The 15,175-nt window shown below is 42.1% G+C and overlaps 1 protein-coding gene across 3 annotated transcripts in view; it reads left to right on the forward strand.

The window, feature by feature from the left end:
- Nucleotides 1–1,328: 1,328 nt before the first annotated feature.
- Nucleotides 1,329–15,175, forward strand: part of sox13 (SRY-box transcription factor 13) — a 45,724-nt gene continuing 31,877 nt past the window's right edge. For 2 of the 3 annotated variants that reach the window (XM_070959123.1, XM_070959125.1), the window contains exon 1: nucleotides 1,329–1,494. The gene's annotated coding sequence lies outside the window, so the exon portion shown is untranslated. Of the gene's footprint in view, nucleotides 1,495–8,851; nucleotides 8,882–15,175 lie in introns of those variants that run through there. The other variant, XM_070959124.1, reaches the window with a different exon arrangement.

Here is a 15,175-nt window from a genome sequence, read left to right on the forward strand (position 1 = left end):
GAAGTGTTGAGTTGGTAAAAATCCTTTAACAATAGATAACTAAAGGAGGCAAATTTAAGATGATGACAACATGTGTCACCATGTCATGTCAACACGTGTCATGTTAGCACAGCCACTTTCTTGAGCTAAACACTAATCTCTTGTGTTACGAGAAAATGTTTACGTTCAAAGTGAAGTGATTAACTGTGAAAGAGCAGACAGTAAAATGTGTCTCTGTCGTTAGGCCATGGCCTCTAGTGGCCGAAGTAATTATGACGGGAGCAAACGAGGATGTCAGGTGTCGTACGTTCGCATATGGAGGAAGGTGGTGTGGATGGATGTGTCAAACACAGGACTTTTACTCAGGGGACTACTTTTTGTGTCCAGTGTCAAAGCGAAAGTCAAGGTTGAACTTATGCAGCATGCTTAAGTACATAACAGTAACATTTGTAATCCAAACCATGATCTTTTCCTCAACCTAACCAGGTAGTTTTGGTGCCTAAACCTAAGCAAACTGCAACCGTTTCACAACGTTAACCACATAACAAAGGACGTCCTGTAGGCCTATGGCTGCTACTCTCTAATGTTCATATATATCATTTTGGGAGTATTCATTCATTTAGAATGCAAAAAATTTTAAAAAAATCTAAATATTTGCAATAAATTGTGATCACCCCTCCTACAATTTTCATACAGTCCCTACAACATTTGAAGACGTCACCTTTGGAAACCTGGAAACTTGTGATTGCTTCATTTCTCATTATTTTCAGACGTTTCATGAATAAAGCAATTTATGGATTAGTTGAAAAAATTATCAGCAAATAATTCGATTTTGCAAACAATCATCCGTGGCTGTCTTATTGGGCACAAAGGAAGTTGTAAAACACGATCCGCGTTGGCAGCAGCCTGAAGTGAAGTAAGCATACTGTGAGCATATTGGATTGAATATGGATCTAAAGGAGGACAAGAGGCTGTCAGCTGATGGGAACAAAGCAATAAACAGTGATCAATAGGCTGTTCGATCTGAGTACTCATATGACAAGGAGCCACTGACAGATGATCGTTTCGGTTTTCATTCCCTGTCTGTCACCACCGCCGCCACCACCTGGAAATCAGTCCCTCTCCCTTTAAGTGGGAGGTGAGCGGCAGGGCGCTGCGGACGGTGAGCGCTGGAGCCAGAGCCGCCGACAGAAAGTCCCCGGGAGTGAGTGAGTGAGTAAGTGAGTGAGTGAGTGAGAGCAGGACTGCGCTCTCCGGTTCCAAAACATTTCACGTTACGCACCGCAGCAGTATTCCGCCTCTCCCTTCAGTCCCGGCCGTCACCTCACCAACATCCACCCCCACCACCACCACCACCACCGACCGGCTCTCTGCGCTGTGGCGGACCGGAGCGAGCAGCGTCTGTCCCAAAACACCGTGCTTTGAATGCGGTGAGGAATTAACGCGGGAGAGGAAGAGGAGGAGGACGGAAGTTTTCTTTTTTTCTCGCGGAGAGCTCAGGGCGCACCGGGACTGGTGAGTGAAGGCTCGATCGGTGTCAACGCGCCTGAAACGCGTTTCGTGTCACACCGAAGCTTTGTCATGAACTCATCCTGTAGCTGCTGTGAATCTCTGTGCGTATTTCGACCCGCTGGAAGTCTTTGCGTCACGTAACATTTGCTTGAAAACTTCCAAACGCCTCTCAAATGTCAGGTGTGGATCTGTGTTTGTTGTTGGATGTGATCGAACTTATCAGCTTAAAATAGACATTGTTGTCAAATTCCACCTCAGCCATGAGTTTACAACTTCCAAAAACTTTATTTTTTTCTTCATATTATCCAGTTCATTATGATCTGAACCATCCAAGTCGTCTCTGCTGTCCTCCATCCGCTCTTTGACTCTCTCTTGTGACATCTTTATTTTTTCCTCTGAATGTGCCAGAAATGAGAGGCTGACAATGCTGCACTGCACTGCACGGCTGCCAGCTTACACAATTATCTAGTGGGGGGAGATGATGGTGATGGCGATGAGGATGATGATGAATTCAGTTCTGTTGGCAGATGCAAATGAGCAGATATCAGCAGGTTCACTGAGAGTAGGCACAGGAGTCAACATTTTCCCAAAGACTTCAACACCTTCTTTTTCATGTTCACTTCAGCTGATGTGCTGATGTTGAGGAGAGCGTCGCAGTAATTAGAACTTCAAGCTCCAGAATGGCGTGAAGTTGTTCTGCTGGGCACATTTTTAAAGAATAATTGCATCTTGTCAGTTGTCAGTTTAGAAATGCACTTTCTATGAGGCTCAGGATGAAGTGGTGACAGTCAGTGGTACCTGGGCTCCCACCCAAGGGACCTTTGAGAACACGCAGGGGTCCTGGGGGCATGTGAAAATGGTCAGAAACAATACTCAGTGGTGTTCATGGATCAGTAGTGAGGTTGTCTGGGTTTAGAAGACCCTTAGTGTGAACTCTGCTTGCAGACGGATGGACAGCAGGTCTGGGAGCAGTTCAGAGGTTACGTCTCGCTCTCAGTGCAGAGAACAAAGTATGTAAAAGCTTGTGGGCATTCTGCCACAGCGGGAGTCCTTCTGAACAGTGAAGTTGTAGATCTGTGCGGGTGTGCACGCGTGTGTGCGTGCTCGTCTTTACAGTGGTTGGCTGCATACAAAGCTGTCCGTCAGTGGGGAGTCCCTGACCTTTCTTTCCGTCAATCTCCTTTATTTCCTCATTCACTCTTTGCTCCCATCTTCACACCCCCTACCGCTGGACCCACTCCTTTTCTTTCTTTCTTTCTTTCTTTCTTTCTTTCTTTCTTTCTTTCTTTCTTTCTTTCGTAAGCTAATTAGAAGGACAGTAATGCTGCATCTCTCTACCATGCAACTTGCATGGACACGCTCCCATCATGCTCTTTGGCTGAGCAGTGCAGATGTAAAGCAAAGAGTCTGCTGTCACTGTCACATTGTAGTATATACTATACACCTCTCCTTTCTGTCTGACACACACACAACATAATCTCTAGGAGTGGTTTGGCATTTCACCCTTAACCCCCCACCCCCCTCACCTTTGGAGCTTTGTGTTTGCAGGTGAATGGGTTCATTTAGGACGAAAGGTGACTGTCTCTGTCAGCTGGGTTGAGCGCTATCATGTCTCACATCATAGCCACAGAATATGATAATAATATATCTACTTCAAGGTAGTCAACTGTGTAACCACTGTTTTCTACCAGAATAAAGGTATATTAAACTCCATGTGACCATTGACAAAAACAAAGCGCTGTTATTTTGCTTGAGCACAGACATATGTTAGAGGAGTCAATCTGGAAATACCTTCCATTGTTGAACAACCCTCTGGAAGATTGGATGCTTAGCTTTGTGACTTGAATTAGAGCTATACTGATAAATCAATCAGGCTGACCTCCGTTCACTGCAGATATATCAGTATTAGTGTATATGTTCGCTGAAAGGCGTCAAGAAATTGCAGACATGTCAAATCATGTCATTTGGGAACAGTGTCACCACAACATAGCTTATTTTCCAGAGAGCATTGACGCAAGGATTTTTCCACCGTTACATGTTCTGATTTGTATGTCTTGGTCACAATAAAAACAAATACAAACGTAAAGGATCTGTATTGAAATTGTTCATTTTAATTGATTAAAATGAATCCATATATCTTTATTGGATGTCTGAAACTCCCAAATATTGATAGCAGTATTGGCCTCAATAATCCAATGGGCTGTAATGGCAATACATGAGGGGCATAAACCTTGGCCGTGACAAACTAACCCAGCCTCAGGTTTACAACAAGTGGATGACTGTGTTTTGCAGCAGCCATGTTATGATGGCCATAATGCACTCCACAGCGTTCTGATGTAGAAAATAATGGACTCCACCTCGCCATGTGTTATTGTTTACATATTTTTCATACCTGCGTTGGACTTTTGAATTTGGCGCATTGCTCTCTAAATAGTTTGTTTGTGCCAGTGTTTGAAGTGTATGTGTGTGTGTGTGTGTGTGTGTGTGTGTGTGTTTGTGAGTGTGTGCACGTGTGCACCATGTCCTATACATCAGACATCTCCATAAGGGCAGCAGAACAGACAAAGGTTTCTTCCCCTCTCTCCTCCTGACCTCCTATATCCTCTGGACATTGTTTTCCAAATCCTATTGAACCACGAGTCCACAGAGAAACACCACAATGGAGAATGGTGTGTCTGTGTGTGTGTGCGTACTCCTCAGCCTCTGCTTTAGCGCAGTGTGAGGCCAAGCCAATGACAAAGAACAATGCTGGGTTCGGGGAAGCCTTATGATCTCTTTAAATAAAACCCTCTGGGTGCATTGTCTCCTTTGGAGGAATCACAAGAACCGTGAACATTAAAACACTCAGCTGGTTGACTGACTGATAAACAGGCCAACAGTTTCATCCACACGCCTCGCCTCTGACTGAAACTTCAGCATTAACACTTTTCATCATTTATCTCATGCATTTTATTCTTTTCACTGCTTGTTTAATGAGCTACCACCAAAAAGAGAGACTGAGTGTAGAGCTGGGAGAGGATTCATGGTTTGCTTTACAAATTAATGACTGATGAAGTGGTAAATACAAAATTGACAAAATGAGTTATTGAAACAATGAATTGACTGGTTGATAATCAGCAACAGTTTTGATTATTGATTCATCACTTCACTCTTTTTTTTTTTTTCAGAATGATTCCATAGATCTGTCTTCTCCATGGTGGAATTTGCTGCCTTTCTCAATTATAGACAATAAGTAACATAAGAATACGTCAACTTCTCAACATTTTTCACTGATTTCTGGCATTTTTACCTTAATATAACTGACAATTTAGTCAATAATGAAAATAAATATTAGTTGCAGCCCTGATCTTACATACATTTGCCTTATTGCGATTTACGTTATATTACCATTGGGGGGGGGAAACAACATTCAATTATTGTTTTGATGAGTTCAATCAAATTTCCCGGCCCTGATGGAGTGCTCAATGAATTTTCATTTCATTTAACCAGCTTTTGCTTGGATTAAAATCTTTTTTTAAGACACAGGTTTTCATGGGTCCAAAAATTTGTGTCCGAACTCCAAAAGACACAGAAACATACTATCCAGAACTGAACTGGAGTCGCCTCTGATTTGAAAGCTGGAACCCCTATATGCAGAACTGAGTAATGGTAGCCCCGAATCTGACCAAGAGACACAGACCTGATCGGCACTAATTTCACTGCTGATTGCTATTAACAAGTTAACATTTACAAGGTGTCAAAACCAAACTTTGAGTCTGACCTAATGTAACGTCAGTAGCTTTCTCCCCTGTCTGGAGAATTAGGTCTGGTTATTGTCTGGAGTTTCCATTTCACACATATAGCACACAAATGGGGCTGAAACAACTAATCAGTAGGTTGTTTGCAGTCACGTGATGTTAAATTCACATGGAGGGCAGGAAGTGAAAACTGCCATGGATGAGATGAAGGACAGTTCTCACTGGGCTAGTTTAGATTAAGTTGCAAGAGAGAGGTGTAAACAGAAAATCAGAACAAATGTTGGATGTGACCTTTACGATATGAAGAGGAGCGATTTTTCAACTCAGCTGAAAGATTTGCTGTTACTGACAGGTGGAAATAACCAATGACCTGTTGGCATTGTTATACTCTGAAAGCAAACAGAAGTATGGAGGCGTACCACTTTCTTGTTAGCCGTTGGGTCCACGACCTCGATACCAAGGTTGTTGTTTCGTTATTCAAGGGTGCGTAGCTTTTCTTGTCCTGCAGATTAAGCTAGCAAGACATTTTTTCTGGCATTTTTTGGTCAATTTCTTGGATTTTTCATTGTTATGAACAACAACTTTTGGTACTTGATAAAAGCTCCTCTTGGTTTCTCTGTTTGCTCGCTTTGAGCAACCGTAAATGACGCAAAACGTCAGCATTTTGCCTCCTATGCAGAAAATCACTTCCTGCTTCCATGTGCAGTTCGCACCACAACAAAAGAGTGACGTGACGTCATATATTAACAACCTATTAAATCCATTAAACTCGAGGCACAGCGCTGGGGCTAGTAAGCCAGCCAATGCCGTGCCTTGTGTAGCTCACATGATGAATGATATGATCTGCTTTGTCTCTGGGGTAAGAATTCAAAAATTACAGGTTCTAATTTAAAAACAAACGTACTGCATTGAAATGCCTTCCATGAGAATTTCTTTCCAACAGAAAGTTGAGCAAGATCTGATCAAATACGCATTAGTTATATTTCCTTTCCCTCACTGCGTGGCTGCATTCCCAGTGCCCATTTATTGAACTTTGTGTTGTAGTGACCTTGTCTCTACTTGCCTTCCCAAGTTGTTTGAAAAAGCATTGTGCATTGAAATGCTGGAAAAAACTTAAATGTAGCATTTCATTTTTATTCAATTAATGTCAATTAATTGAAGTAATGATCAACAGATTAATCAAGGATCAAAATAGTCGTAGTTGTTTGTTTGGGGAAAAACAACACTTTTCTTAATGAACTTCACCTAACTATGTTCAACAGCATGCTTTTCTGTGTGGCAGAAGAAATGCAGACCTCCCAGTCTGTATTAGGTTTTTAGAAATCTCAAACTGAAACAACAGGTTTATCTATGTGCCTTGTGAGAGTATGTGTGTTGTGTGTGTTAAGCGTTTCCTCCATGAGGGCACAGAGTAGCCCTGTTACACTAACTTTTTGACTCTTAACCAGCACCTGGGCTGGTAACAGGTGCCGCTGATAACAGGAATACATTCACTCCTGCCTCGAGCATCCAGGCAACATCATCTGTGCATGTTTACAGGCCGGTGATACGCAGACTCCACACACACTCGATCAGTTTATCAAACAGCCCGAACAGGCAGCCCTCATTTTCAGGTTGTAGATGGCGACTAGTGGGGACTGCTTTGGTTGGTTGATAAATTGATGAAGTGCACCCATTCATCAGAGCACACTGGGAACTGATCAAACACTGTGTATGCAAGAACCCTTAAATCACACTAAGTTATGGTTTGTAATATCAGATGGACGTTTCTTGTAAATTAGTCAAAATAAATGAGACGCTTGCAAGTTTTCCTTTGCTATGCAGCAGCAACAAAGTTGTAGCATGACATGTTTGAGCGAATTTGCCCATGTGCACACTGTGATGCTAATGCTGAAATAATATTTCTTGCAGCCTTACTCCAGACAATGACCTGCTGTACACATGGGCTCAATTGGATATTACACAGACTTTGTACCAGGGAGCCTGCAGGGTAAAGTCACTTTAATGTCTCATCCACCTGATTCAGACATTTGCGTTCTCGCATGCAGCTCTGCTGTCTAGATATGTTCAGGGTTGCAGTGCGAATGTGAAAGGCACTTGAGAGAGCAGGGCAGGAAGATGGTCACTATGCTAAATACAAACCAGACCTGTGCACAGGCAAGGACGACTCACAAGCTACAAAAGAGCATGAGTAGTATCCAGTTAAGATGCAGAAACAGGTATGAGTTTCCAAAACTATATATGTAGCAAAAAGTGAAGGCAGTAAGTTAGAAGTCAATTCAATGAGTTGACCAAAAGTCATCTCTCACCATTTTCTGCACATTATTGCACTTTTAAAAGTGTCCTTGTCCAACTCCATTTGACAAATGAGAAGGTTTTGCAATACTTAAAATCTGGTGATGTTACTTTACTTTTTCAAATAGAAAAAAGTTTTTTTGGTAGACAGTGTGCTGGTAACAAGGGAAAAATATCTTTTTCTGCAGACCATCAACATTAAAATGAATGCATTGGGATTAGTTGATTAATTGATCAACTGAAAATTGATCTGCAACTTTTGACTTTTGGTCAGTCAACCTTATTATTCAAGAAAATTGGTAGAAATTCTCTAGTTTCAGCTTAACAAATGTGAACCTTCTCTGGCTTTCTTTGTCTTATATGATTGCAAACACAATATCTTTGTGCTTTGGACCGTTGGCCAGGCAAAACTTTCAGTATGTCACCTTCAGGTCTGGGAAATGGTGATGGATGTTTTTGCTATCCTATGATAGTTTATTGACAAAAAGATGATGATGGTGTGATGGTCTGTTACTTAGAGATGCTGTGGAGGCGGTGACAGTAGTTTGATGCAACTCATTGCGGTGTCAATTATGATTTTAAACTCTATGAATTCATGTTTCTATTCGGGCTTCATAGGTGGTAAAGGTGACTCTCTCCTATTCTGTGACCTATAAAGTAGAAAGTGGAGATTATTCAAGTTAATTCTTCACTACATCCTTGATTAGAGCGTGATAGCACAATCAGTTTCTGTACCTCACCATGTCCTCTTTTGCATGCATGTAACAGCCTGGTCTCTTCACGAGAGGCATATAACCCCTGAACATGTAGTCTTTAGTGTTTCTGTATGTCACTATCACAAAGACAGAATCCAGTACATTGAGTGTAAGAGCAGAGAAAATGGTCCTTTTTGTAAGAACCGGCTGATGTGAGAATGTCTTGGTCATCCTTTAAGTGCCAAGATGCACCTCGTCTTCATTTTTTTTTCTTTTTTTTAATCTTTGAAGCAAACGGGGTGAGAGAGCAGTAATTATAAGCGGAGATGTTAAGCGTGTCAGGAGAAGCTCTTAGAAATCATCTCTTTGTGAAGGAAACACAAAGGTGGAGAGGTTCTTTGATTCCTGTTGCCTCATCTCTACACCTCCTCTCTTCATTCTTCGCAGGACTTTTTAAAGACACTTTGCACCTGTTGCCTTGGTAGGGGGAGAAAAAAGATGTCAACTTCATAGGAAACACACACTTCTACACACACAACTGTACACACCGCGGCTCGGGCTGGGCGGTGATAAAGTCTTAAACCGATGGTGGGCTACTCTCAGAGACACCTAGAGACAACAGCAGCTGCACACACACTGTAAGCATCTACACACACCTTCAAGGTAAGATTCCTGCTTTACGTGCAGCAAAGTCTTTAACAAGCCTCAATAATGTGAGCGAGATTTGTTTGCCTCTGCTCGCAAGGTTAAACATCTTGTGGGCTTTTCACGTCTTTGTTTTCACGGCTTTGTTTTTTTGTCTTAGTGTGTGTGTGAAAGCAGTAATGTAGTATTCACATGTTTAGGTTTCTATTATGCGGAGCTGAAGATTAAAAAGGGATTTGAAATAACTATTGGTAAGATCTCATTCTGTCATGCACTTGCCGTTGCAAAGTGCATTTGCATTCTGCCAGCTGTGCTTTGAATGTGCACTCACTCGTCCATGAATGCTGTCATAAGCTCATAATAACGCACTAATAATGCAGGACTAAAGCCCGCGCTTTCAGCCGTGGCAGGCTATTTATCAACAGCTGTAAATCAGTTTTGAAGAAGAAAGAACGGAAGCATCCTTGAACTGCAGCCTTGCGTTTCTCATACCACTTTCGAACACTTTCTAATCCCTGAAAGAAGAAAAAAACACTTGAGTTTTCTGAACTTTTCTCTGCGTGCATGCATGTGCGTGTGTGTGCACGCCTGTTTTAAATGCACGAGCCTTCATTCAGCACGCAATGTGAAAATGCAAGCTCCTACAGGAGTAAGGTGTGTTTCATTAAATGTAGAGTTGAGAGGGAAGCTTTTGTTTGGAAGTATGTGGGTTTTTTCAAGTTGTGATGTTTGTCACAGTACCATAACTACAGGTTTCTTTTGTGTCACTGTTCCCATTATGCTAGTCACATAACGGCCCTGTATGGTTTAGCACAGAAGGCATTAAAGAGCAGATTTATATGTGACCATGAAGTTCTGCCTCTTAATTTAAAGAGCGTTTAGAGGGAGAAAAGACTATTTTGTGTTGCTATGATCAGGATGAACGTGGAGCTTAAATGGAAAAAATGAGATTGAGTTAGATGGAGGCATAATAATGATATCCTAAGTAAGATTAACACATAAACTGATGAAATTTAGAGACAGTTTGACGTTTTACACCTTTTGATATGTTGCAGCTCCTTTTTACTCCTTTTTCTGTTAACCAACAGATTTGCATTGCCTCAGAGAAGAGCGCGCAAACAGATGTTATTTTGTTCTCCGTGGCTGAAGGTAAAGGTATGATCAGCTCGTTGGCTATCCTTTTTCCACACGATTTGTTTATTTCTGCGCCAATCACAAGAATCTCACAAACACTGTATTGATACCTGAGCTCTGCGCACACAAATACAAACATTGCAGTTTCCTGGTTCATTTACATGACTTTTCCCCCTGGACTCAGACACTGTGCCTCTGTCATCATTTGAAACCTTAAGTAGCTTAAAAAAATACTGAAAAACACAAGACTCCCACTCTATAGCTGTTTGGTAGGTGCGTTTGTGTGTGCATGTGTACGTACAGACTGTGTGCTTGTTAGCGTGATGTGGCGTGATTTACATTTACTTTAAAGATCAGTGACATCTAAAACTACAGTATGTGACTGCTTTGTAAAAGTTTGTTGCTTGTTCGACTCTAACATTTGCGGTGTGTGTGCAGACATTTGAAACATGTCTGATCTCACGTCTCTATGACCATGGTGCATTTTGGTGTTTGGCATCTCTTTCAGTTGGATGGTCGAGATTGTGGCAGTGGTGCAGCCGTAGATGAGCAAATATCACTTTCCTGCTACGTATGTTAGTTTTAAACCCTCGGTTTTCTTGTTACACTTCCTCTGCTTGCTGCGTCTTGGCCGCTCACTGTTGTTCCTTCTGATAAGGATTTTTTTTTTCCACGTTTTAATTCTTTTTCATGTGTCTTGGCTTTATCATTTGCTGAAGTGTAACACAATTGAAGGAGAAACCACCCAGATAAATTTCAGTATGTGGATTGCTTTATCAGCCTTTCACCTCTAAAAACAAAGACCCCTGCACGCTGTGCAAAGAATGGTGAACTTTCTTCCCAAATTCTAAAACACTATGTCATATTTAGTAGTGTTTAACAGGAGAAGGCACCAAAATTGAAACGAAGAAGTGTAACCAATGTATTTTCATCATTAGAAATGTAATTGAACTCATCTTGCAGCCTCTGCCAGCCTCACAGAATGCACTTTATATTGTTTACATCTTATGTTTAATCAGTCACAAAGAGGACATCATTCACTTCAGTGGCTCTTGTTGTTGAAGTACAATCTCCAGACTCATAGTTCTGAATGACGACCCGCAATAAACATGACTGCCACCTTCTTTCTCTTTGTTACTAAATGCACAGCTGAGCCGAGCGAACAATACACTAATAATCTCTATTAGCGTCTGCAGCACCCAACCTCAAGCCCACATGTCCCCACTGAAGATCCAGATCTTTAGAGAGGGCTCACAAATATATAGTTTCTGTCAAACTGCTGGGCACTGAAGTTTTTAGCAAACATTACTGAAACAGCAGTGAAATAGTGTATTTGGTTGGTACTATTTTCAGATGCAGATTAATCCATGTTTGGTGCTCCTGTGAGTATTCATGACAGCAGGACGGTGTTTATGGGACTCAGTCAAAATAAACTACACTGTGTGGTGATGAAAGAGCATGTCACCCAGTGCCGGAGAGGCTCACTGATGTGTTTTTAATAGTTTTTGGTCAACAATGGAGGTCTGTGGAGTAGTCTTAGTAGGATCAAGTCATTGTTGGTTTTTCTTTTTCTTGGTCTTTTCACAAGAAGAAAAACAGAAATCTCCAGCCTTATCCTTTGAAAATGAGCTGGTGGTCAAACGGACACAAGAAAATCAGCCTGGTCTTCAGCCATCTTTGAACCTTCAGCCAGTCCTCCTCACCTAAGACATGAAGACAACGGGAAACACAGTGTTCTGCATGAGCTGTTATTCCATTTGTTGTCTTTAAAAAGGCGATGATGTTGTAGAACGGAGGAAAGTGTTCCAATATGAATTCCAAATTCCATATATTTTTTCTCACCTATTTAGCCAGTTATCAGTCTCCAGTCGTGTGCTTTCATGTGAATCAGAACAGCATACATACAGCACGTTATTACAAAATATCCATCACAGCTGTTTTAAATATATATTTTCACTGATTCCCTCAGTAGTTTATGGTGCATTCTTTCTAGCTTGGGGCCCTGCGCTCCTCTTTCTTCTCGTCTCTTGGGCCGCCATTTCTGGCTTTTGACATCGTCTCTTTTGTCAGTGCGAACAAATTCACCAAAACAAAACAATTTCCATCAGTGTTCCTCCTACATTTTCCTATTTTCAGACACTATCCAGATACATCAGCTGTGTTATCGGGTCTGTAGGCTGAACGCGTGTGCGGAGCCAGCCACACATGTCATTACAGCGGTCAGCCAGCAATTTCAGACATGATCTCCAGCTTATTGGAGCTGGTTAAGACCTATGGCACTAAGTAGTTTGTAGCATAAGCGGCTATACTTGTGAGACAACATGCACACACACACACGCACACAGAAACACAGAAACACACAGACCTCCTGCAGTCTCAATGCTGAGACGAACAGGCCCTCAGCAGAATCACCTGTTGTGCTCCTTACTGCTCAAAGGCGTTTCCATAGTAACACCTCAGAGCCCTGGCCCCTTGGTCCATAAGACCCTCAGCAAACATAGACCCCCACTACCACCATTACAAACTCCATAAAGCACACACGCACGCACACACACATACGTTGCGCACACGTGGGTGCTCTCAAGAAGCGGCAGTGAATGGAGTGAGGATATAAAGTGTGCCGGGCTAAAGCAGAGAGCACATTGTGAGAGTCGGGCCTCCTTTGTTTGAGCTAGCCTGAAGGAGCAGGGGGTGGAAAGGGGGTGGAGGTGGGGGGCTTTGTGAAGGAATAGAAAAAAAAAAAAAAGTGGCCTTCATACACATCCTTTCTTCCCTTTCTCTTGTTCTATCTCTTTATTGGGAGTGTGTTTTGTCTTCTCCCCCCTCCTCCTCCTCCTCCTCCTCTCTGATAAATGCCACAGTAGCCTTTCGGTAGCCGCCACAATAGACGACCTGTTTCAGAGAACGAGAGGGGGAGAGAGGGAGAGAGAAAGAGGGATGAGAGGGAGGGAGGCATGAAAAGAAAAATGGCTGCCTTTTAACCTGCGCTTCTGAAAAGAAGAAGAATAAAGCGGCCGTGACTAAAGCCAGAGTCCTGTTCTCCTCTCTTTTCTCTCTCCTTGGTGTCTTTGTGAAGGGTGCACTTGTGTCATCAGCCTATTTATACATCTTATTTAGAAAGGCTCTGAGAGAGCGAGAGTGGTCAGAGACAGAGAGTGAGAGGCTTGTGAAGTCTAGTGGAGCAGGACGGAAACACAGCCGATTACTGTTACTGTATCTAAGACACATGGCCGCATAAAGTGTGCTTTGACATTATTTATAAACCGAGAAGCCGGAAATCTTAGCAGCTATCAGTTGTTTTTTTTGTTTGTTTGTTTTTTGCTATAGAACATTTTCATAGAGGACAGCATTAGTTGAAGATGTATTCAGATCCTTGAATTCAGTAAACGTTGTAATACCATACCATAAGGTAAGCTATCAGGAGTCAAAGTTCTGTTCAAATTAAGTACATGCACAGATGAATTATCAGAATGAATGACCAATTAACAAAATGTTATTCTACTACTGATTCATAATGAGGAGTGCTTTAACCTGTATTTTAATGGTGTATTCAGTCAGTGTGTAGTCAATTTGATTTTACCTTTACGGACAAATGACCACGTGACCAATGACTGTACGTTTATATGACTCTCTGTCTGAATGTCTCAGGGCCTGCAGCGCAGCTGTTCTCACACTTCTCTGCAGTACTTTCTTGTGTCCCATGTTATGTTGGCTGTCTGTGTTGATGAGTGCCTCCCTGTAACTTGTATAAATGGTATGCTGCTTTCATATTGTCATTTTTTTGGGCTGACAGGCGGCCATTGCTGTGCTATATATTTTGTTATTTGTCTGATAGTTGTGTGTTTGGTGTGCTCTTTTGGTTTTTTTGGCACCCCTTACTAAAATGGTCCTGCGGCGATAGAGACAGACACGTACAGTAATAACAAAAACTGAGCCATGTACGTGTAACCAGGGCAACTTGTCCTGTATTGTATCTTGTTGACACTAATTCCACTGAAAATCGCAAACAATCTGAGCTTGAAAGCACAGCATTAAAGCGGCACAGCAGCTGCAGTCATTGCTGTCTGGAGAGGCTGTGACCTCTGAACTGTGCACTTACCTCCAGTCTTGCACCTGTAGACTGGGAAAATGACTCAACATAGTCCTCTGAGTCGTTCACATATGACTTAAAAGTCCTCGTCTGTGCGGTGATGTTTCTGTGTTGATAAAGCCCGCTCAAATAGTTGTGCCACTTGTACTGGATGAGCAGAAACGTGAAGACCACGGCCTCACTTCCAGTTCATCCCTCTGCTTTGCACATGCTGCTCCAGCTGCTCTCCAAATCATCCTGTCCTTTAAGACAAAGAGGAGAAAATATAACCATTGTGTATTTTTAGGTGAGAAGCAAAATCACGCGCTACTTTATAAATATGTGTCCCACAGTTAAATACATAGCCTCATATGCTGTGGATGCACAGTTTGAACCATGGGCTGTGAAAAGCCCTAAAAATACCTCTTGCTTTGGAGCATTTGAACCTCTGTCTGTGTGTGTGTGTGTGTGTGTGTGTGTGTGTGTGTGTGTGTGTGTGTGTGTGTGTGTGTGGACTGCAGTTGTGTCTATTAGATGCTAGATTAATGTCAAAAGGGAAACCAGAGCTGACACAACATAACGTTGCTCTTTGCATTTATCAGTTCTGTAGAAACTAAACCACACCGCATGAAGAGATGAACAAAACAGAAACCACAAGCCTGACTTCTCTGTCAGTCGGTAGAGCACAGAGCAAAGAGCTGTCGTGCAGAGCACAAGTCAAGGTGCTTTGACTGAAGTCAAGTGATGCTCATAATCAGGAATCATTTCAGCATTCAAACGTTATTTCCTGCTTTTCCTGCATAAACAATAGTGAGTTTGCTCTTGAACAAAAGTCCAAACTGATGTCAGTTATGTGACAAAAAACAGAGAGAGAGCTTCAAACAAATAATGACTCATTCCTGTATCAGTGAGCAGGGCTGCAGTCTAGAACAAACCTTATCGAGATGAAATTGTCGGCCCTGATCTTCTGACAACAGAGTTAAGTCTCAGTGGTTTTGTTTAAGAAAATGAGCCCATCTCTGTGGTCAGGGGTGAGTCACACACAGTTTGTTCACTGTAAGGTCTTTTCAAACTACATCAGATCAGTTTAGCCAGACATAATATTGCAG

Source organism: Chaetodon trifascialis, chromosome 3 (genome assembly GCF_039877785.1).
Source record: "Chaetodon trifascialis isolate fChaTrf1 chromosome 3, fChaTrf1.hap1, whole genome shotgun sequence".
Taxonomy (NCBI): domain Eukaryota; kingdom Metazoa; phylum Chordata; class Actinopteri; order Chaetodontiformes; family Chaetodontidae; genus Chaetodon; species Chaetodon trifascialis.